This window comes from Zalophus californianus, chromosome 6 (assembly GCF_009762305.2).
Source record: "Zalophus californianus isolate mZalCal1 chromosome 6, mZalCal1.pri.v2, whole genome shotgun sequence".
Lineage (NCBI taxonomy): Eukaryota > Metazoa > Chordata > Mammalia > Carnivora > Otariidae > Zalophus > Zalophus californianus.
Genome location: NC_045600.1, coordinates 119,202,352 through 119,227,130, shown reverse-complemented (window position 1 = coordinate 119,227,130; position 24,779 = coordinate 119,202,352).

The following is a 24,779-nucleotide window of genomic DNA, read 5'->3' as shown; positions in this document are numbered from 1 at the left end:
TCTATATCCTTTTTCTTGTTCCATACTAGTCCTTAGCTATTGATCCAAAACAAAGGTTTAATGTTTTTTCCAAATCATTATGAAATTAGAACTTAAATTAAGAAGAAAATGGATAAGTTTCATTTTAGTTTAAATATTAAATACACAGATCATAGCTTAAAATGTTGCTTTCCTAAAACATTTCCATAACTTCTCTGTGTCCCCCCAGTTCTATCTATCCTTCTTCAAACAAAATTTGAAACAATTCCTTAAGAGAACACTCCACTTACTTTCATTTATTTTGGGTTTTATATTTGTTTGCTTTGTTTTATCTCACTTGGCTTTTGCATTCTTTTTCATGAAGATAACATATGTATTGGCTAAGAACTTTTTTCCCTAAAATGGATGCATCTGTGGACACCACAGATTTTCTTAGCCCAAAAGGACAATCAATATGCTTCATATTATACAATTTGGGTCTGGGCTTTGATTCTCCCTAATTTATCTTGAGATTTTTACTTTGAGATAGAAATAGACACAGGCAAAATATATTGATTAAATTTACAGTGTTTTATATTATCTGTTTAGAATAACTCTATGAAAACAGTGTAAAAGATACTTTCAATCATTCTTGACCTTCAAAATGACTAATTTTGTGCTAGTGAACAATGTTTACATGCATATATTTGTAAAACCACATGACATGTTTTTCTTTACAAGCAGCTCCTAGACTGAGTGAAAGGGTCATTCCTCATGAGTGCTTTTCCTATGGAAGATTTTAGAAGAATAATAATTTTCAGGGATTGGGCCTGGGTAGTCTTTTAAGAAGCAAAGGGCCATCTTGTGTTTACATGCAGTGATGTGTGTATTTGTGTATGTATGTACAGTGGTAAAACTGGAACAACTTATTAATATGTGTATTACTCTACCCATCACCCCAAATGTAGTTGAAACAAGTAGAAAGGAGCACAGTTTCCTAGTGGTAGTGTATTAGCTTACTAAGCATTTAGTTAAGGAAAAGGGAGTGAGGGAGAGAGAGGGAGAGAGAGGAAGAGAAACTGACAATCTCTACATTTTCTGGAAATGTGGGACCACATTCTCTCCTAAAAAAAAAAAAAATCAAATTTAAATACCTGATCAGAAGTTGGTTCTGAGTTCAAACAAGGCTGCCTCCTATTGAGAACACCTGATCATGTTTTTACTTGAGTGCATATCTGAGTGATTACTTGATCATTTGTGCAGGTGGCCAATATCATCTGATAGGCTAGAAGTAGTTCTCAAGATGTAGGTGGCAAGTAGCCATCCTCACACTTGTTTAGGACACAGCTTTCCAATATAACGTGAGAAAGCATCTATCAGGGGTCTGGTGTGAACCATGTGACATAGGAATTAGCCATAGTGCATGGACTGTCCTCTCTTTTTGAAGCTTGTGTAGGAAGTAAAACCATCTTGAGCCCTGGGAGATGCCCTAGACAGAAAGGAAGGGCAAAAGCACAGGTCTGCTCTCTGCCTCAATAGAATCCTTCCTGCTTGTGAAACCATTTCCTTCAGTTGGGAGGAAGGTAGAGGGATTCCAGAGCCTGAGAGCATCTTGGAATCAGCTCTTAGCACACAGTGCAGACAAGCTTGGCCCCAAGAAGGGGTCCACTCTGCTCAAGTGCGTGCACCCAACCCTCTCCAGCAAGTGGACCAAGGACCAGGCCAGGGTCCCTGCCCTCACCAAGTGGCCTCCAATAGCCCCTGCTCCCCTGTCGTCCTAAAAGGGCTTGGAAGCCCTGACTCCCAGTCTTCGGGCCATCTTGGTCCCTTCCCCACTGTCCCAAGACAGTACTGAGGTCCCGCTGTCCTCCTCCCCTCTGTCAAGGACGTAACTCCCCGCTAACCGTGCAGCTCAGCTCGTGGTGTCCTAGTGAAACGAGGGCGCACTAGCGCCCGACGTGCCTTGGCGACACGGGAGGCACCGCACCCCGCTTCGCCTGTACGGTCCTGCTGCAGCCTCTAGGCCCCCTGACCTTGGCCAGCTGGGCCTGGTGGCTGGGCCACCCTCTGTATTTGTATTTGGATTCCTACATTTGTACTTCTAATACAAATAAATGCACATGTTGTCAAAAATACTTGAGCCAGGAATGAGCATCTTTCTGGTTTGGGGTGACTGACCAGGAGGCTGGGGAAACGCAGGCTGGGGTGGAGATCAAGGGTACAATTCTATATGACTCTGCCCACCAGAGGGGCATGGCAACAACTGCCCCTTTTGGAGACTCAGCTCCCTGCTCAGTCCCACACAGGGACAGATTCTGCAAATGTTAAAGGGGAGGAGGTTAAGTGTCTTCTCTGGCAGAAAGGTTACAAGTGGACAGTGTCCAGAGGAAATGCCTTCCTCTTCCACTCCTGCCAAAGCCCATGAACAGAGATTTCGAACCCATCCCAGAGAGCAGGAGGCCCCACTCCAGCCAAGCCAAGGCAGCTGGTGCCAGCCTTCAGGGCCTCACCTGAAGCTCAGGAGTGGATTAAATAGTGTTGGCAGGGATCCTACACCTTCTATGCATCTGGAAAGGAGAGCTGGCTACCCCCAATGTCCAAACACTGGCTCCGTGGGATGGTGCTGTAGCCCCACACTACGTAAAGGCAAACCTTCACAAAAACCACAAACCAATTACAACTACAAGCACTGCAGGCAGACAGAAAATTTATACTCTAGTCCCTTTGAATTGAGCACATATACTAAAAATGAACAACCCCAGATCCTCTGGCTCATGTACTATGACTTCAACAAGACTGGACTCTTCAACAAGAGGACTCCACCTCTTCTCAGATGGGCACTGTGCTGGTGGGAGGGGGGGGGGGCTATGAGACATTTTCTACCACCTCTGTGTGTTTCTAGCTCTGCTCTCAGTCCTAATAGAGGACTCCAAATGTGATACTGTGTTTTCAGAAGTTGATAAGACCTCTCCAAGGTATCTAGTCTGGCGTTTTCAGCAATTACTTCTAGGATTACTTCAATCTGTGCTTAAACACTGGTGAACATTTCATGTTCTTAATTGCTTCCTCTTACTAGAATTGTCACATTCTCCCTTGTCTGTGGCCCCTTCAGAGATAATTATAACAACAGCTCTCATGTATGGAGGACTATGTACTAAGAACTCTGCACACATTGAATCATTCAGTCCTTCCAGCACCCTGTGATGGAGGTACTGTTTTGTCACCATTTTACTGATAAAACAACTAAGATGTGGGTTAAAATAACTTGTCCAGTACTGTAAACCTAAAAAATGCAGAAAAAAATACTTAAAGGCTAGAAATATGACTTCAAGCATTTTAAACCTCCTGTGCTTAGTGGCTACACACGGCCAGTCAGTGTCTTGAAAACCTTGATATTGTGGAGTGAACTTCTGAGACAGTTCTCTTACTGTGGTAGCAATTTACTTTTTAATTAACTTAAACACACCGTTGTTTGGGAAAGAACATCTCTTTCAAAGGGGCATCTAAATAATGTGTTAAAATGGCACACTGAGGTGATCTGTACTTGGTAGGGATCCAATAAAAGCTACTCTCAACTAAAAAGTAATACATAGAATGTTCACTCACTTGATTGCTTGACTTATAAATTAAGAAGAGAGTTCATGCTCAGGAGCTGAAGGTACTAGATGCAGAACAAGAACTCTAGGTAAAAGAGAGACTTCATAAAGTCTCAAGATTTGGGACCCTGAGACTTGGAGTGGCATGTTTAAACTTCTCACCTCACACCAAACTAGATTCTCTTTTCTGAAAACCTTTCAGTGACTTTCCATGGGCCATTAGCCTCATTGGTCCAGACCCAAAGCAAAGTCTCATCTAAGCACAGACCAGAAGGAGTGCCTCAGATCTTTCCTAGGGGAGATGGCAGGTACACTTGGGACACAGCAGCATGTTAAATATTTGTATTGAAAGGATGCTGGGAAGCCTGCCTGGAAGTTATTTTAAGGGTTTTAGAAATAGAAGGGACCAACTATAAGGCTGGGCTGGCTGCATTTATATATGAAAGGATTAAACAGCACCAGCAATTAATTTTTAAGGTTAATGATGAACTAATCAAGAAAAATGACTATTTAAACCTGGATTCACAGTGGTATTCAGCCAAAGAAATTGAGATGCCCTCACTTCCTTGATATACCATAGAGGAAAAGCCTAAGTCTTTGTGAGGTGGGAATATTGGAAGGGGTCCATCATGTGCAACTAATCTATCCACCATCTAACCACAAACAGGGACACTTAGGGTTAACCCCCTCACCTAGAGGCTAGGAAAGTCATCGGTGAGGGAACCCCAGCATCAGTGGAAGCTCAGGGGAGGCTGCAGATGATGGAGATGTGCTACCATAGACCTGAGATCCCTGGTTTCAGTTGGAATCATTAAATCTTGGAGTAGCAGGGCCAGGTGGTGTGACTTAACCTTCAGAGGCAGTGGACTTAATGAGCATAATAAGCCCTAGGAATGGAGGAGAAATCAGAGCATGTCAATCCACAAATATCTGAGGCAGTGGCTAACTGATGCCAAAGTCTGTAGGAATGACATAGATGCAAAGCCTACAAAGGTATTGCTTGATGTATATAATCAGGGAAGTTCTAGCGCAAGCAGGCAGAAACTCATGCTGACATAATAAAAGTTCATGGACCTTACTACAGCCCTGGATTAAGCTGATTCACAGAGTCCCCTTGTGGCGCATGAACCAGATCCCTTTGAAAGGGACCCTGCATCATGGCTAAAAGTATATCCTGAGATTCCTCCTCTAAGCCTTTCCTAGAGAAAAGGAGCTATTTATCAGAGTGACTGTGTCAGGAGAAAAGGGAAATCATCAAAATTTCTAGAGTTATTTGATATTGGTTATGAATGTTAAAAGTTCCCTGGGAACACAAAATGACACTAGGTCTAAGGTCACAGTGGGGCTATGGAAGTCAGGGCATAAACAGTCTTTCTTCTTTCTCTTTGCCTGTGCCAATCCTCCAGGAGGCCAGAGGACTAAGGCTCTTAATATGTAATAGAAGTACACATACTGTAAATCTGATGGAATCTCCACACATTTGTTCTTTGAAGACTGAGAGACAAAGGCTTTAATAAAAAGCATTCTAGGGACCCCTGGGTGGCTCAGTCAGTTAACAGTCCTACTCTTGGTTTTGACTCAGGTCATGGTCTCAGAGTCATGGGATCGAGCCCTGGGTAACTCAGTCAGTTAAGTGACAGACGCTTGGTTTCGGCTCAGGTCATGGTCTCAGGATGGTGGAATCGAGCCTGGAGTTGGCTCCATGTTCAGTGTGGAGAGATTCTCTCTCCCTCTCCCATGCCCTCCCCCTCTCTGCCTCCCCCTACCCCCACTCATGCTCTCTCTTTCTCAAATAAATAAATAAGAAAAAGCATTCTATGTGCAAAAGTGTTTTCCAGTGAAGTCACAGCTAAATCTTGCCGAATGAAACACATGATGGTATTTAAAGGAAATAAAACCAAATTACTAAAGTAACCAAGATATAACTGTTCATGTGACAAAAACAGTCACTTTCTTTTTTTTAAGACTTATTTATTTATTTTAGAGAGAGAGAGAGCGAGCATGAATGGGAGGAGCAGAGGGAAAGGGAGAGAGAATCTCAAGCATACTTTGTGCTGAGCATAGAGCCTGACTCAGGGCTCAAACCTAGGACCCTGAGATCATGACCTGAGCCAAAACTAAGAGTCCAACACTTAACTGATTGCACCACCCAGGCACCCCAAAAGCAAGCATTTTCTATCATGGTTAACACAATATCAACAAAGGGTATCACATATCTTTAAACATCAGGAATGTAGAAGTTAGGGATAAACATGTTCTTATTAAATCAGTAACAGAAAAACAGAAAAGCTCATGGTTTTATTTTTTGGGGGTAGTTGAGGTAGGAGACAAAGTGCCTTTTTCTTTCTGACTGTGTTCCATACAATGTTCCCCATGATGTGCTACCATGGGGGTTGTCAGTTTGCTTCCATATTTGCTGACCCATGGAGTGAGGACTACTACAGTATGAAGGTCAAGTGGAAGCTGGCCTAGCTGCCCCAGTTTGCCAAAATAGTAAATCCAAAATATTGTGATATCCCTGGGGAAGTTTCAATCTCCTTCCAACTAAGATGTAAAAGATGAAGGGGAGATGATTCTACCACCCTTCTGGAACTTGCACATGTGTCTGGTACAAAAGCTAGACAGACCTTAGAGAATGACTTTTTGTGATAAGTGACTTTGGGGATTATTATAAAATGAATCAAGTTACAATGCCATTCAGAGATTATTCCAGATGTGATATATTTTCTGGAGCAAATGAACAAAGTTTCTGGCAGTTAGTGTGCAGCTACTGATCCAGGAAATGTTTTGATTTTAGTCCCAATTAATGGACACATTAAAAAATGATTGGCTTTCATCTGCAATGGCCAGTAATACACTTTGACTCTAATACCAGAACAATGTAAACTCATGTGCTTCTGTCATAATATATCCAGCCCAGAGGGACCTTAATTATATTGATGTACACAGAGCATTATACTAGTCCATTTCAATGAATTCAAAATTATTTAGGTCTTTCAAATGGCAGAATTAAGAATCCTAGATGCTTTAGTAAGAGACTCATTCCAGAATCCAATGAATTCTGGGGAAGCCCAGAGTCCCACTATATGAGTGACTTTCCTAGGAGCAAACTGATCTTGAGCATGTCTAGATAGTTCCCTTACATGTAGAGACAAATTGTTCCATCTTCAGTCACACACAATAGATAAATAAATATTTGATACATCTCTTTGGACTTTGGAAGCAATATACAAAACATGTAGATATAATGTTTTGACATATTTATTGCATAGCGCATAAAACTGAAAAGTTGGGGTAGAACCCATAGCAAAAGAAGTATTTGAAGTAGGCCCTAGATAGGTACAGGCTGAAGTGCACAGTAGGCCTTGTGACTCAGTAGAGCCAATGATATTTAAGGTATTTGTGACAAACAGGGATGTTGTATGGAATCTCTGACAGGCTGTAATAGGAAAATCACCATGCCTACGCCTTGAGTTTTGGAGCAAAGACTTGTGCCCCTCTATTGACAACCATTCTCCATTCCAGTAGCCTTTCCTGGTTTGCTAGTATGCTTGTAGAGATTTAATGACTGACTGTGAATTGCCAAGGAAGATATGTGGCCTGATAGGCCCATCATAAATGGAGATGCTATGTATGACACCATGCCTGAATAGAGGTGGAAAGCATAAGCAATTTTGCATGAGCAGCAGGTACAGATTCTCATGGTATCAAGTCCATATATAAAGTAACCATGACAGAAGGGATTGAGGACATGCATAGGCGCAAGAAAATGGACTTTCCTTCACCAAAAATGATCTACCACCAATGAGAGCCCATCTGTCACCAGAGGAGACAAACTCTATGCTTTTTTTTTTTAAGATTTTATTTATTTATTTGAGAGAGAGAATGAGAGAGAGAGAGAGAGAAAACATGAGAGGGGGTTGGGTCAGAGGACGAAGCAGACTCCCTGCTGAGCAGGGAGCCTAATGTGGGACTCGATCCCGGGACTCCAGGATCATGACCTGAGCTGAAGGCAGTCGCTTAACCAATTGAGCCACCGAGGCGCCCCTCTATGCTTCTGATACAGCACCATTCCTTAGGGACACAGCCATCCACCTGGCAGTTTCATTACATAGAACACATCCTTGAGCTAGTAGTGAATGGTTCCTCTCTTTGGAATAGATAAGTATTTCTGATGTGAATTTACCTTTCCTACCAATATGGCCATTCACATATTTACACTCCTTATTCATTGCCATGGCAGCCCACACAGCATCACCTCTGCTTTTCAGGCTGATACGACTTGCCAGAACTTAAGAGGTTCTCATAGATTTATGAATGGTCTAGAAACAAATGCTCTTATTGGTGGGAAATGTTTAAATGGTAATGGTATAATGATATAAGCAATGATGGACAAACACACCACAACGCTCCAGTCAGATAATCCACACTGTCTAATAATACTAGCCATAATTCATTGAGGACCAATGGAATAGAAATAAAAGGCAAAAGAAATGAAGTGTCAGAGCAATTCAAGTGTTAACAGACTCATGAAAAAGAGGGCTGACAGGTTTCTGGACACTCACCTTTAATCTGATCTGTCTATCCCTCTCACCTTCTTCAGCTTGCCATTCAAGGTTTGAATATAGCATAAATCTCCTCATATGAACACAATATGGAGCAGAAAATCACTGTAATTGAGTGAAGTAGCAAACATGGGGCCAGCAGACAGGTGCATATACCCGACCCAAGGAGATGCAGCATCTGGCATTTTAAAAGTAAGATGCAAATAAGTACAGATCACCTGGTGACAGAAAGTTAAATTTTATGAATTTAACTCCTATACATTTTCCCCCCTGGGGGCGGAATAAGTGAATAAACTAAACAAGTAAGAAAAATGCAAAGTTGAGAATAATCTTCCACAAAGAAAGCCTTTTTAAAGATGGAAAGTTAAAAATGCCACTCCTCTCCAATCCATTTTCCCCTTCCATCCACAAAGCCTATTTTGCCTGATTCCTCATTTCCAAAAATTAGCTGCTGATAAACATGACACCTGGGGCTCTCGCTAAAGTTAGGTTCCTCCTAAGTGCCCCCTCTGTAGATTCTGATTTTATTAGGTCTGGAGTAGGACCCACTATTCACAATATGCATTTGTAAAACATTTATCCAACTAAATTGGGAGGAGTTAATGTAGAGGTAACATGAGAAAGATGTGATATCTGAGCAAAGCTCTTCAGTTGTCCCCTTAGAATGGAAGGGGGGATGCAAATCATAAATTAAATAGGTATATCTTTGAGGTTGAGAAGTTTTGTTTTGTTTTGTTTTGTTTTTAGATTTTTAAATTTATTTTAGGGAGAGAGGGAACGCGCTCAGGGGTTAGGGGCAGAGCGAGAGGGAGGGAGAATCTCAGACTCCATGCTGAGCACAGAGCCCCATGTGGGGTTCAATCTCACAACCCTGAGATCATGACCTGAGCCGAAATCAAGATTTGCCAACTGTTGATGCTCAACAAACAGCACCACCCAGATGCCCTAGGCTTAGAAGTATTTTTGAAATTAGATTGAAGTAGCAAATCTTCTCTGCAAGCAGTACGGTCCCAGAATTAAGCAGTCTGACCTCAGACGCTGAATTTGCCAAGGAGGCTGATACAACAAACTCTGAAATCTCAGCCTCCTCACATAATCAGAGCTTTCTCACATTGCAGCCTAGACAGGCCAGCAGAGGGATTCGGCTCCATTCAACATGTGGAGATACACATTGCTTCTCCTATATGGCTCTGTTCTTCTTTTCCACTTATCAGGTGGATGGGGGAGAGAGTGTGAGGCTCACAGGTGGAAACTGTTTATGGGCTGGGTTGTCAAGTGGCACCACACGTGCCATGAGGCAGAGCCAAAGAGCAGGGCCACACCCAACTGACTGCACAGGAGGCTGGGAAGTGTCCAGCTGTCTGCCTAGGAAGAAAGAGGGAGAGCTCGGAGTTTGGTCAGTAAGAGTCTCTGCCACACAGGTGAACAGAAGTGGAAATGGGGTGGGGAACCCTTGCAGTTCAAATACCAGCAAGCAATATTGGAAAACCCTGTAGCTGCCAATAAACACAGCACATGGTTTTCCATGGACCAGCAATAGCCACAGCACCTGGATGCTTATTAGAAATGCAGCCTTGGACCCATCCCAGACCCACCGAAATAAAACTGCATTTATAAGCTCCTTAAAATTTGAGAGGTACTGACTGCTCTTGCCAAGTCAGAATTGTCTTCACGTAGTTTAATCTTATGGTTATCTTCAAAGGTCAGTGGAAATGAGAAGACTATAATTCAATTAAAATTCACCGGACATCTCCACACACATTACCTTGAATTTAACAGCAATTAAACTAATTATTTCAAATGTGACAAAATGACACATTTCAAATTCAGACATATCAATTCCTATGTATTTCTAGAGTGCTGAGCCCCAAGAACTATCTTTAAAATCATGTAAGAGCATAAAGGATGCATAAACATCAGAATTCATACAAGACAATCCTATTTATAGATATTTGAGATTGTGTTAGATAAAATTCGGATCAAATATCAACACTTCAATCACCTGTGCCAAGAAAGCTGAGAAGCCTGAGTGACAACTATTACATTGTTGGTCAACTGGGCAAAAACCCAGGGTTACTAAAAGGTTTGCATGGCTGTGAGTACAGATGAAATCTACTTTTCCCTGTATAACAAGTCCTGCTATGTGGCCACTGGCAGGCTAAAGATTGGCGTTATTTCTTAGGCAAAACCTTTCGATCTGTCAAACAATGAGCACACTGACAAACTCACTACCACCAGTACAAGGCAGAAAACGGAGGCTCTACCCAGAGGAATGGGTAAAAAATCATCCCAGAAGAATCCAGAAAGTATTCTGGTGTTTTAAATACCTTCCCCAAAGCAGGTTGTTTTGTCTCATTTTTAAAGTATACACCAAACATGTTCTCCAGAAAAAAATAAAATTTCACTACCTTGAATATTGTAATTTTCCCTTAAAAAACAGATATTGTAGAAAGAAGTCCCACATGGGCAATGCACATGTAGGTACAACAGGCAATAAGCATTTTCAGGCTTATTACCCATTTTAATATAGTCATCTTTATGATTCTCAATGCTTCTTTTCCTATTTATTCTATTTGTGAACCACCAGGAAAAAGCACACATAAAGAGGAAAAGAATAGAAATCCACATTAGGAATGAAGCCAGCTAAGGCCACTAAACACACACCATGACCCAGCACCAAGGTGGTCCTCTGTAAACCAAAGGGCTTACATTTGGAGATATCAAATATGCCTCCAAGTTCTCTAAAAATGTGAGAAAATAATCCTATTGCATTTAGAATACACCTGACCTGCCTTATTATAAACCCAAACTTGTCACCAGTTCATGGGTGCTATATAGGCAATGAGAAACAGATTCACTGATCTCAGTTCAGACCTTACAGAAGTCACAGTACAAAGATGCACATACCCCTTTGGGTTATTTTCCTATAAATCATGGTTCAATTTTATTTGGTTGTGGGGGGGGTCAGGGAGGGATTTCCAGCAGAACAATTTTATAATGGATATATACATTGGTGAAATTTTAGCTCTATTCTGTAAAAACAAGACTTTAGGATTTTTCTAATAAACTGGTAGTTTTGAAGATATTAGATGTATAATGTTTAAAAGCAGAAAATGATATCAAGGGTTGAGTTTGTATTTTCCATACTGCACTCTGTCAAGTCCTTGGTGTGTGGGGGAGCATCAGGGAATCCTACCAGACAGTCACCTTAGCCAGAGAGGTTCTGGGAAGGTTTTACACAGAAGGCTTCTTTTAAGACAGGAAAACTGAAAACAAAGCTTAAAGTTTGAAAACCTTTGATACTGTCTGAGTCTACCTCTCTATCCCTCCATTTGCTGGTGTGTTGAAGATGGAAACAGCCTGGATGAAATCAGGTAACATGTCAGGTTTGCAGAATGGGGCTCTGTGTGTGGAGAGTGTGCAACGTAGGTCTGGTGTCCTGGCTCTTGCTATTGTCGTCTTCATTGTTGATATGTCACAGTATTATGCAGCAGTCCAGAGGAAGGGCACTCTTCCCAGGGGTATGGCTGTGAGAGCCATATACCTGAGGCTTTGGGTACCATAGACTGTTCTAAAATATTCATTTCATTTCTTCTCCAAAGTTAAAGATTGGGGCAAACTAAGACACTAGGTAAAAATACTAGTTGCAGAGTTTGGATATATTGAATTCATTCACTCATTGAGATATTCTATACATTGTCCTGAAACACACATGAGTATGCACTTACACACATGCACTCATGTGTGCAAACACAACACACACACACGTGTGTGTCGATCCTCTTGGCTTAGGAAAAAATGTTTTCTTTCTCTTTGCTTTCAACTCAGTTCAGTGGTAGAATTCAAACACTGATGAAGCCTGAGAACTACAAAAGACCTCTTGGCATGGAATGACTCCATCCAAGCCCTTGTGTGAAATGATTTGATCAAACTCTAGCATGGCTTCCAGCAGCTTAAGGCCGTGTTGCTCAGATGACCCTCCCTAAAATGCCTGCCTGAGAAGGCTCAGTGCTGCCAGGATTTATTTGTCTCAGCCAAATTTACTTATTAGTACCAGCCAAAACCTGGTATCACCCAGATAGGCCCCTGTACCTTCTCTCAGAACAGTTACTTTAGAAAGCTTCAAGTTGTAAATCCTTTCTCTGCCCTTTGAGATTTAACTCCTCCACCACCAGAGCTGTTTCCTCAAGGACCTAAGAACTGTATTGTTGAAATGCAAACATTCAAGGAGATTACTCTCTTCTTGCTCCCAGCCCCTGTGGGAGGGTACAGGCCTACCCACACCACATCATAAAGATATGAGAAGTATGTTTCTCCTCCAGATAAAAACCAGTTAATAAACCCTGATGGCCTAAGTCACACAGACTAAAACACTCCACACTTCTCATTGTCTATCCCCTAGCACACCCCAGCCATTAGAAGATCCTCTGCCTTTTGTTTTAGCAAAGTTGAGTTTACTTCACGCTGGATGCTCTGCCTTTTGCAATAGTTGCTACTGGACAAAATCTACCCTTACCAGCTTAAATAGTGTCCAGCTTTGTTTATCTTTTTTTTAAGATTTTATTTATTTGGGGCACCTGGGTGGCTCAGATGGTTAAGCATCTGCCTTCGGCTCAGGCCATGATCCCAGGATCCTGGGATCGAGCCCCACATCGGGCTCCTGGCTCAGCGAGGAGCCTGCTTCTCCCTCTCCCTCTGCCTCTCTCCCTGCTCATGCTCTCTCTCTCTCTCTCTCTGTATCTCTGTGTCTCAGATGAATAAATAAAATCTTTAAAAATAAATAAATAAATAAAATAAATAAAAAATAAAGATTTTATTTATTTATTCGACAGAGAGAGAGAGAGAGATCAAGGGCAGGAACACAAGCAGGGGGAGTGGGAGAGGGAGAAGCAGGCTTCCCACCAAGCAGGGAGCCCAATGCAGGGCTCGATCCCAGGACCCCGGGATCATGACCCGAGCCGAAGGCAGATGCTTAACGACTGAGCCACCCAGGAGCCCCTGTTTATCTTTGACAAACCTAATCTGTAAAAACATCACAAATGTGGCGTATTTCAACTTTTTGTTATAAACAATCTTCATATTTAAAGGAATCTGCCATTAAGTACTATAATGGAAATAAAACTATAAAAAAATAAGTGAAGTCAATTGCTATAACAGAATTGTGTAGTTTACTTAACTAGGGGGAAGAAAAGTAGTTTTAATCCTAGTATGTCTAGCATGAACTATTTTATTGTACATGATACGGCTCCATAGTTTTCTCATTGGCCAGAAAAATAACAATGCAGAATTTTTATAACAATACATATCAGAATTTAGGCAGATATGTTCATTTTTTTAAGAAGTGGTAAGTAACCGGGATGCCTGGGTGGCTCAGTCATTAAGCGTCTGCCTTTGGCTCAGGTCATGATCTTAGGTGTCCTGGGGTCAAGTCCCTCATTGGGCTCCCTGCTCAGTGGGGAGCCATCTTCTCTCTCTGCCTCTGCCATTCCCCCTGCTTGTGCTCTCTCTGTCTGTCAGATAAATAAATAAAATTAAAAAAAAAAAGAAGTGGTAAGTAACCTTTTTAAAAACAGTGTAAAACTTTTGAGATCTGGAGACTATTTGTTCCCAGGCTCTCAGGGGTCTCTGCTTCTCTTGAAACCACTGGGTGAAGATTGAGGATTGAGAGGGCCTGAGAGTAGGGCTCTGCTGTGGTGGAAAAACTCATGACAAAATCCAAGAATTCTGGACAGGGTCCATGGGGGTCCAGGTGGTCCTGTGCAGCCCAGATACCAGGTGGGCTGCTGGGCAGAGCTGGGGGTCCAGAGCATGAAGATGACCATGCTTCAAAGGGATCAGAAAAGGCTGGTAACACCCATCATTTACATGAAATGATTACAATGGTGACTTTTACATTATGTGTATTTTACCACAAAATTTTTAAAAGACACCCCCCCACCCCTGGCAAAATGCTTTCCTGCACTGTACCACGGACAAAGTTGGAAGAATTTAAAAGTGGCCAAAGACCCCTCTCAGCCTATGCAGCTCTCTTAAAAGCACATTTCTCCCACTTGCACCTGAGCTCTGGTTGCCCACCCTTACACTGGAAGGCAGACCCTGTGTTGGCATTGCTGGGCAGGGCCAGAACCTAAGGGCAGACAGCAGCACAAATTTCCTCAATCCTGGCCCTCATCCCTCTGCTGTCAGCATGACCTGAGGACAAAAATCTCTTCTCAGCCAGTCCCCAGCTGGGCCACTGCACACTCACGAAAGCCAGGGTGAATGTCAATGGCTTGCCTAGGCCTATTCAACTAGCAATAGGATCAGGGCTCAAGCCTTCTCTTTTTTACCTCCAAATAATAAAATAGATAAATCAAGGAGAAAAACTTGTGTGTGTAGATTGAGGTTATGGCATTGCATACACTTGTCCAAGTTTCATCTAGAGAATAAGTTTCACTCATTAGTGCATTTAAAACACCACTTCATTCAGGAGAAATAAAAATGAACACTGATATTCATATGTAGCTTTTTAAGGTATGATTTTTATGCAAATCCAGTATACCTGTATTATTTATATCATTCTTTAGCATCTTTCAGTTGTAATGCTGAGAGATCAAAGATGCCATACTGGAAAGTGATGGAAATAACCCCTGACAACTGGTCTCTTAAAAATCACCCTTTGGGACCTACTCAATACTGACATTAGTACAATGTCGGACCTAGAGTTCAGAATCCTGACTTTAAAGATACTAGCTAGGCTTGAAAAAAGCGTGGAAGTTATTAGAGAAATGCTTTCTGGAGAAATAAAAGAACTAAAATCTAAACAAGTCAAAATCAAAAAGACTATTAATGAGGTGCAATCAAAAATGGGGGCACTAACTGCTAGGATAAATGAGGCAGAAGAGAGAATCAGCAATATAGAAGACCAAATGATCGAAAATAAAGTGGCTGAGAAAAAGAGAGATAAACAACTACAAGATCACGAGGGCAGAATTCGAGAGATAAGCGATACGATAAGATGAAACATTAGAATAATTGGGATCCCAGAAGAAGAAGACAGAGAGAGAGGGACAGAAGGAATATTGGAGCAAATTATAGCAGAGAACTTCCCTAATGTGGGGAAGGAAACAGGCATCAAAATCCAGGAGGCACAGAGAACCCCTCTAAAACTCAATAAAAATAGGTCAACACCCCGACATCTAATAGTAAAACTTACGAGTCTCAGAGACAAAGAGAAAATCCTGAAAGCAGCTCGGGAGAAGAGATATGTAACCTACAATGGTAGAAACATTAGATTGGCAACAGACCTATCCACAGAGACCTGGCAGGCCAGAAAGGACTGGCATGATATCTTCAGAGCACTAAACGAGAAAAATATGCAGCCAAGAATACTATATCCAGCAAGGCCGTCATTGAAAATAGAAGGAGAGGTAAAAAGCTTCCAGGACAAACAAAAACTAAAGGAATTTGCAAACACAAAACAAGCCATAAAAGAAATATTGAAATGGATCCTCTAAGCAAAGAGAGAGACTAAAACCAGCATAGATCAGAAAGGAACACAGGTAATATACAGTCACAGTCACCTTACAGGCAATACAATGGCACTAAATTCCTATCTTTCAATAGTTACCCTGAATGTAAATGGGCTAAATGCCCCAATCAAAAGACACAGGCTATCAAATTGGATTAAAAAACAAGACCCATCAATATGCTGTCTGCAAGAGACTCATTTTAGACCCAAGACACCCCAGATTGAAAGTGAGGAGGTGGAAAACCATTTCCCATGCTAATGGACACCAAAAGAAAGCTGGGGTGGCAATCCTTATATCAGACAAATTAGATTTTAAAACAAAGACTGTAATAAGAGATGAAGAAGGACACTATATCGTACTTAAAGGGTCTATTCAACAAGAAGATCTAACAATTGTAAATATCTATGCCCCTAACATGGGAGCAGCCACTTTTATAAGGCAATTAATAACAAAAGCAAAGAAACACATTGACAACAATTCAATAATAGTGGGGGACTTTAACACCTCCCTGACTGAAATGGACAGATCATCTAAGCAAAAGATCAACAAGGAAATAAAGACTTTAAATGACACCCTGGACCAAATGGACTTCATAGACATATTCAGAACATTCCATCCCAAAGCAACGGAATACACATTCTTCTCTAGTGCCCATGGAACATTCTCCAGAATTAATCACATCCTAGGTCATAAATCAGGTCTCAACCGATAACAAAAGATTGGGATTACTCCTTGCATATTTTCAGACAACAGTGCTTTGAAACTAGAACTCAATCACAAGAGGAAAGTCAGAAAGAACTCAAATACATGGAGGCTAAAGAGCATCCTACTGAAGAATGAATGGGTCAACCAGGAAATTAAAGAAGAATTTTATAAATTCATGGAAACCAATGAAAATGAAAACACAACTGTCCAAAATCTTTGGGATACAGCAAAGGCAGTCCTGAGAGGAAAGTATATAGCAATACAAGCCTTTCTCAAGACACAAGAAAGGTCTCAAATACACAACCTAAACCTACACCTAAAGGAGTTGGAGAAAGAACAGCAAATAAAGCCTAAACCCAGCAGGAGAAGACAAACAATAAAGATCAGAGCAGAAATCAATAAAATAGAAACCAAAAGAACAGTAGAACAGATCAACGAAACTAGGAGCTGGTTCTTTGAAAGAATTAACAAGATTGAAAAACCCCCGGCCAGACTTATCAAAAAGAAAAGAGAAATGACCCAAATCAACAAAATCATGAATGAAAGAGGAGAGATCACAACCAATACCAAAGACATACAAACAATTGTAAGAACATATTATGAGCAACTCTATGCCAGCAAATTAGATAACCTGGAAGAAATGGGTGCATTCCTAGAGATGTATCAACTACAAAAACTGAACCAGGAAGAAATAGAAAACCTGAACAGACCTATAACCACTAAGGAAATTGAAGCAATCATCAAAAATCTCCCAACAAACAAAAGCCCAGGGCCAGATGGTTTTCCCGGGGAAATCTATCACACATTTAAAGAAGAATTAATACCTATTCTCCTGAAACTGTTCCAAAAAATAGAAATGGAAGGAAAACTTCCAAACTCATTTTATGAGGCCACCATTACCTTGATCCCAAAACCAGACAAAGACCCCATCAAAAAGGAGGATTACAGACCAATATCCTTGATGAACATGGATGCAAAAATTCTCAGCAAAATACTAGCCAGTAGGATCCAACAGTACATTAAAAGGATTATTCACCATGATCAAGTGGGATTTATCCCTGGGCTGCAAGGCTGGTTCAACATCCGCAAATCAATCAATGTGATACAATACATTAACAACAGAAAGAACAAGAGTCATATGATCCTCTCAATAGATGCAGAAAAAGCATTTGACAAAGTACAGCATCCTTTCTTGATCAAAACTCTTCAGACTATAGGGATAGAGGGTACATACCTCAATAACATAAAAGCCATCTATGAAAAACCTACAACCAATATCATTCTCAATGGGGAAAAGCTAGCTTTTCCCCTAAGGTCAGGAGCGCGGCAAGGATGTCTGCTATCCCCACTGCTATTCAACATAGTATTACAAGTCCTAGCCACAGCAATCAGACAACAAAAAGAAATCAAAGGCATCCAAATCGGGAAAGGAGAAGTCAAACTCTCACTCTTTGCAGATGATATGATACTTTAGGTGGAAAACCCAAAAGACTCCACCCCAAAACTGCTAGAACTCATACAGGAATTCAGTAAAGTAGCAGGATATAAAATCAACTCACAGAAATCAGTGGCATTCCTAGACACCAACAACAAGACAGAAGAGAGACAAATCAAGGAGTCGATCCCATTTACAATTGCACCCAAAACCATAAGATACCAAGGAAAAATTTAACCAAAGAGGCAAAGGGTCTGTACTCAGAAAACTATAAAATACACATGAAAGAAATTGAAGAAGACACAAAGAAATGGAAAAACGTTCCATGCTCATGGATTGGAAGAATAAACATTGTGAAGATGTCAATGCTACCGAGAGCAATCTACACATTCAATGCAATCCCCATCAAAATACCATCCACTTTTTTCAGTGAAATGGAACAAATCATCCTAAAATTTGTATGGAACCTGAAGAGACCCAGAATAGCCAGAGGAATATTGAAAAAGAAATGCAAAGCTGGTGGCATCACAATTCCAGACCTCCAGCTATATTACAAAGCTGTCATCATCAAGACAGTATGGTACTGGCACAAAAACAGACAAATAGATCAATGGAAGAGAATAGAGAGCCCAGAAATGGACCCTCAACTCTATGGTTAACTCATCTTTGACAAAGCAGGAAAGAATGTCCAATGGAATAACGACGGTCTCTTCAACAAATGGTGTTGGGAAAATTGGACAGCCACATGCAGAAGAATGAAACTGGACCATTTCCTTACACCACACACAAAAATAGACTCCAAATGGTTGAAAGACCTAAATGTGAGACAGGAGTCCATCAAAATCCTAAAGGAGAACACAGGTAGCAACCTCTTCGACCTCAGCCGCAGCAACTTCTTCCTAGAAACATTGCCAAAAGCAAGGAAAGCAAGGGCAAAAATGAACTATTGGGATTTCATCAAGATAAAAAGCTTTTGCACAGCAAAAGAAACAGTCCACAAAACCAAAAGAAAACCGACAGAACGGGAGAAAATATTTGCAAATGACATATCAGATAAAGGGCTAGTATCCAAAATATCTAAAGAACTTATCAAACTCAACACCCAAAGAACAAATAATCCAATCAAAAAATGGGCAGAAGACATGAACAGACATTTTTTCCAAAGAAGACATCCAAATGGCCAACAGACACATGAAAAAGTGCTCAACATCGCTCGGCATCAGGGAAATCCAAATCAAAACCTCAATGAGATACCACCTCACACCAGTCAGAATGGCTAGAATTAACAAGTCAGGAAACGACAGATGTTGGCGGGGATGTGGAGAAAGGGGAACCCTCCTACACTGTTGGTGGGAATGCAAGCTGGTGCAACCCCTCTGGAAAACAGTATGGAGGTTCCTCAAAAAGTTAAAAATAGAGCTACCATACAATCCAGCAATTGCACTACTGGGTATTTACCACAAAGATACAAATGTAGGGATCCGAAGGGGTACGTGCCCCCTAATGTTTATAGCAGCAATGTCCACAATAGCCAAACTGTGGAAAGAGCCAAGATGTCCATCAACAGATGAATGGATAAAGAAGAAGTGGTATATATACACAATGGAATAATATGCAGCCATCAAAAGGAATGAGATCTTGCCATTTGCAACGATGTGGATGGAACTGGAGGGTGTTATGCTGAGTGAAATAAGTCAATCAGAGAAAGACATGTATCATATGACCTCACTGATATGAGGAATTTTTAACCTCGGGAAACAAACTGAGGGTTGCTGGAGTGGTCGGGGTTGGGAGGGATGGGGTGGCTGGGTGACAGACATTGGGGAGGGTATGTGCTATGGTGAGCACTGTGAATTGTGCAAGACTGTTGAATCACAGATCAGTACTTCTGAAACAAATAATGCAATATATGTTAAGAAAAAGAAGAAGAAGAAGAAGAAGATAGCAGGAGGGGAAGAATGAAGAGGAGTAAGTCGGAGGGGGAGATGAACCATGAGAGACGATGGACTCTGAAAATAAACTGAGGTTTCTAGAAGGGAGGGGGTTGGGGGGATGGGTTAGCCTGGTGATGGGTATTAAAGAGGGCTCTTTCTGCGTGGAGCACTGGGTGTTATGCACAAACAATCATGGAACACTACATCAAAAACTAATGATGTATGGTGATTAACATAACAATAAAAAATTTAAAAAAAATCACCCTTTGGGACTCAGATTTGAGGTTCACAGGTAGCTGTATAGGAGTGCCCAGGCACTGCAGCCACCCCAAACTGGATGGAGAGTTTTCCTTTCACCTCCAAGGCTCCATTCACAGAGATGAACTAGAGAACAGAAGACACACAGAAACCCCTAGAAAACTGATGTAGTGCCTTGCCAGTAAGCATAGAGGCGATACAGCCCAGCTCCCCACTCCAAGGCTGGGCAGCCTATCCTCAGCCTGAATGTGCTCAGGCATGGGCTTCCAGATGAGGGCAAAGACAATCAACTGTCCCAGAAGCATTGTTAAAGCAAAGTCATGTCCCCCTCGTGACGGCATCTCAAGAACAGGGCCTGGTACATTGTGGGTATTCAGTCCACATTGAATGGATGAGGGCCTGCATGACAGAGACCACTGAGGCTGGAATAGCTGACCTGGGCATTCTGCTTCTTCCCACATAATTCCATGTATGTGGTTTTAGAAGCAGGACTCAAGGCTAAAGAATACTATTTTCTTTAGAAATGGGGAATATTTTTTTTCCAAAGCTGTCAGCTAGGTCTACTTCACCAACACATTTATAGTAGTTACAAATACAAATATGCCACTTAAAATATATATATATCAAGTCTTTAGGAAGAAGGCTTAAGAAAAAGTAAAAGTAGACATAAAATTCTGACTTTGAGTTTTATTCACAGATTCATTCTTTTCCTCTCCCTCTCTCTCCCCTCCGTTCCCTTCTCTCTCCTTTCTCCCTCCCCCTTCTAACCCTCCTCATCCTCCTCTTCCCCTCCTCCCTGCAGTGAGCATCATTCCCCCTTAGCACACACAGTGGCAAACAACTTGGTCCAGCTGAAGTAGCAGGTGGCAGCAGCCTTGGCAGTTGATTAGGAAATATGTCCTCAAGGATTCATATCCTTAGAAATAGTCGATGCAGAGGAAGCAAGAGGCTGTGGGGATGTGGACTCATGTTTTTGAGCAGGGTTTCCATTGTCAAAGCCCATTTAAACCCAGACATTCTTGAGCTTGGGAAGAGGAAGTATTTTTATGTTTAAGATCTTACATCTAAGCAAGCTAGTAACCATTTGGTAAGTTTGTCTCAGGTTTCAGGAATTCTTTCTAAATGCCTGGTCTATAGTAAGTGGTCAATGACAATTAGTTATTATCCTGATGATTAGGATGGTTATTGTCCTCTGATCAATTCTGTTTCCTTCAGTTGATGCATCAGCTAACAAAGATCATCTGCTCTGTGAGTTTCAGTCGTTCCTATCCATACCACCAATGGGGTTTCATTTCTACTCTGTTATTGTCTCCTCCACAGAACATGTGACAGTCACACAAAAAGGGATGGCATCAAGTGCTGTGGCAGTCACTGTTTTAGAACGTCTCTTTGTATTATGAGGATGAAGCAGAGTTTCATTTTCTCATGAATCCCTTCAAGAAAAATTTGCAAGTTTATAAGAAATATAAGTTTTTATTAGTACTTTCCATGAAGTAAATTAAATATGCCTAGCAATAACTGGAGACAATGAGGGGTGTTAGCTATATGCAGAGGTCCTCACATAAATCTCAGAAGACAATAAACTTATAAAACAATTACTTTTATTACTCCATTTCCATAAAGTCCACATCCTTGGGGATAAGATAGCAAAACCTAATAAGGACAAAACAGAGTCAACCACTGCATAAAAAATATTCTCACTATGTTGTTTCTAAGGACACCCTTGCCCTTGATCATCAGCAGAGAAAATCTTTACTGAATATTCAAAGTCAAATTCATCTCCCTCTCCCAACACTTCCACTTGTGACCCTAACTTTACCTTCAGTGACCCTCAAAGACTTACCACCAATATGCTATGATAGGGAGAAACAAGGCAATCTTACAAGTTGTTCATAATTACTCAAGATATCATATTGTCTTTTTAGCCCAATAGCTTGAACTTTTAAACTTGTGTTTTCTTTTGCTTGGTTATGTTTTTAATTTGCTTTAGTGTTAAGTGTCTAGAAAATGTCTTTACTTCAATTTGCACATATCACAACCATCCAGTTCAAGTCAGTCCAACTAAACGATCATTCTGTGCCGAGTATATGAATACAAAGATCAAGACAAGTGGAAAGCTTAGGTCCCACTGCTCTGTCATCTAACTGATATTGGTTCCAGCTGCTGTCCTTCATTCTGGGGAAAATTGACTAGAATCTGCACAGCATCTGCAAATTCCCTGGGGAACTCACAATTCCTGGTCCCCTCTAGTGCTGAGATGACTTTCCCTAAACACCAGATTCTACTGACAATTCGTCTCCCAGGAATGTTCTTTTACTTTTGGAACCAATTCTTTTCTCTTAATCCCTTACAAAAAAAAAAAAAAAAAAAGCATGTAGCCAAGGCTGTTCAGTATATAATAGATTTTACTGAAGATTTGGATCAACAAAGCAGTTTACATCAGAGTAACTCAACTACCTGAAGTTAGATATTAGCCTTGCTTAGTCTTAAACTCTTTTACCACCCTGATACCAAGAATGTCTCACATTTCTGCACAGGTGATAGCCCAGACCTTGCTGCTCAGTCCCTCCCTCCCCATACACTCCTTTCTTCCCCATCCCCAATGCCTCGTTGTTTTAGTTAGACAGATTTACCCTTGGTTCACCTTTTGGACTCTATTTAACCTGATCTACTCCTCATGGCCTCATCCTGTATTATTTTTACCCCACTATGGAGGTCCCTGTTATAGATCATCTCAGCATATCCTGAAATCCTAGTTGAAACAGTTAATTAGATGAACACTACATTGATTCAAATGCAGTGCCTCCCTGTAGAGACAAAGCATGCACATGGTGGAGGAGAAACTGTAGTTATCTGTTCAAGGTTGTAGACATGACAGGAGTGTCCAAGAGGGTTTCACGGAGGACCCCTGAGAGATAAAAGGGGTTTGAAGCATGAGCAGATGTCCCAAAATATCAGGAAGGAAAGGTGCTTCGGGGCGGAGAACAGGCATCCAATGTCCATGGGCATGAGGTTGTCAGACATGATTGGAAAGCCACTGCTGGGATGTTGTTATTTTTAGCCATAAGAGAGATTTGGGGAAAGAAAGCTGGGTCCAGATGGGGAAAAACTTTCATTCCATCCATCCTTAAGAAAATTGGATTCTATGAGTGAAGAGATTTGAATTTTGGAAAGATCACTCTGATTATAATATAAAGAAGTTACTGGTGTAGGGTTTGCAAGACTGAAGGTGGGAGACACATATCAGCTGTAGAATTGGTTCAGATACGTCATTTGAGCTTTGCTTTAATAAGACAGTGGCAAGGAACAAGGAGAAAGAACAGTTGACAGAGTCACTGGAGGGTAAAACCAATCAGATGATGCAGTATAGTACCTTAAATGATGGTATAAAGAGGGAGAAACAGACCAAGAGAGCTTCAGTATTTTCCTGAGTGCCATAGCAAACCCACTTTCCTGGAAAATGGGGGAAGGAAGCTTCTGACAGCTCTTCCCACCTTTTCTTGCCACTACAATTTCTTTCTAAAGCCACTGATCTAGGTGCAGGATTAAGAAGCAGAGCTAGGTTTTCATGAACAATTTGCAACCAAAATGTCTTCTAGTCAGGATGACTATTTAATAGAGCAACAATCCATGGTGAGCTTTTTCTGACTAATCTTTCCTTGAAATGTATGCTTGCATGATAGAGAACATGGAAATCCAGGTTAAGCCTCAAAGCAAGCTTTTATTTTGAGAACAGTGGAGCTAAGACTTGTGACTAACCATCAGTCCCCACCCTGGAGATATCTTTTTTTTTTTTAAGATTTTATTTATTTATTTGACAGAGAGAGACACAGCAAGAGAGGGAACACAAGCAGGGGGAGTGGAGAGGGAGAAGTCGTTTTCCTGATGAGCAGGGAGCCTGATGCGGGGCTCGATCCCAGGACACTGGGATCATGACCTGAGCCGAAGGCAGAAACTTAACGACTGAGCCACCCAGGCGCCCCCCACCCTGGAGATATCTTTTTTTTTAAAGATTTTATTTATTTATTTGAGAGAGAGAGAATGAGAGATAGAGAGCACGAGAGGGAAGAGGGTCAGAGGGAGAAGCAGACTCCCCGCTGAGCAGGGAGCCTGATGCGGGACTCGATCCCAGGACTACCCTGGAGATATCTTAATGGGCCCCCTCGCCACAGGTGTGTCCCCTCAAGGAACTGCCCTGGATGACCCTCCAAAACTAGTTATAGGTGCCACTCACCTCACTATCTGACCCTCCGCCTTTCTCAAAAAATTTAGGTAAGTGAAGAGGTTCATTAAATGACAGAAGATGAAGAATAGCTAATTTCTATTTCTGAAAATAGAAAATGTCACATCCAATATTGTGAAGCTATTTCTATCCTTCATGTTGGGTCTAAACAATTGTCCTACTGCAAAATACGTGGCATTCATACACACAGCAACACCCCAAAATATTTCACAAGGAATGAAGTTAATGACACTGCAAACTATTTTAAGCATACCATATATGTCGCTACTATTACTTACAATAATAACAAAGCAACCATTTGTGTGAGTTTAATTTATACCTAGATGTATTCATTTATTCATTCCTCTAATCAATATGTTGCATAATTAAGAGTACTTATTATGGACTAATCAGCATGATGCATATTTAGAAAGTACTTACTATGTACTAAACAATAGTGAATAAAACAAAAATTTCTGCCTTTATATATCTTATAGGGGCAAATGGAAGATAAGTCAGTGTTCTAAGAACTTTTCTGAAGTGAACTTAATCCTTACCTCAGCGCTATTTTAATCCCCCTTCTAAGATAAGGAAT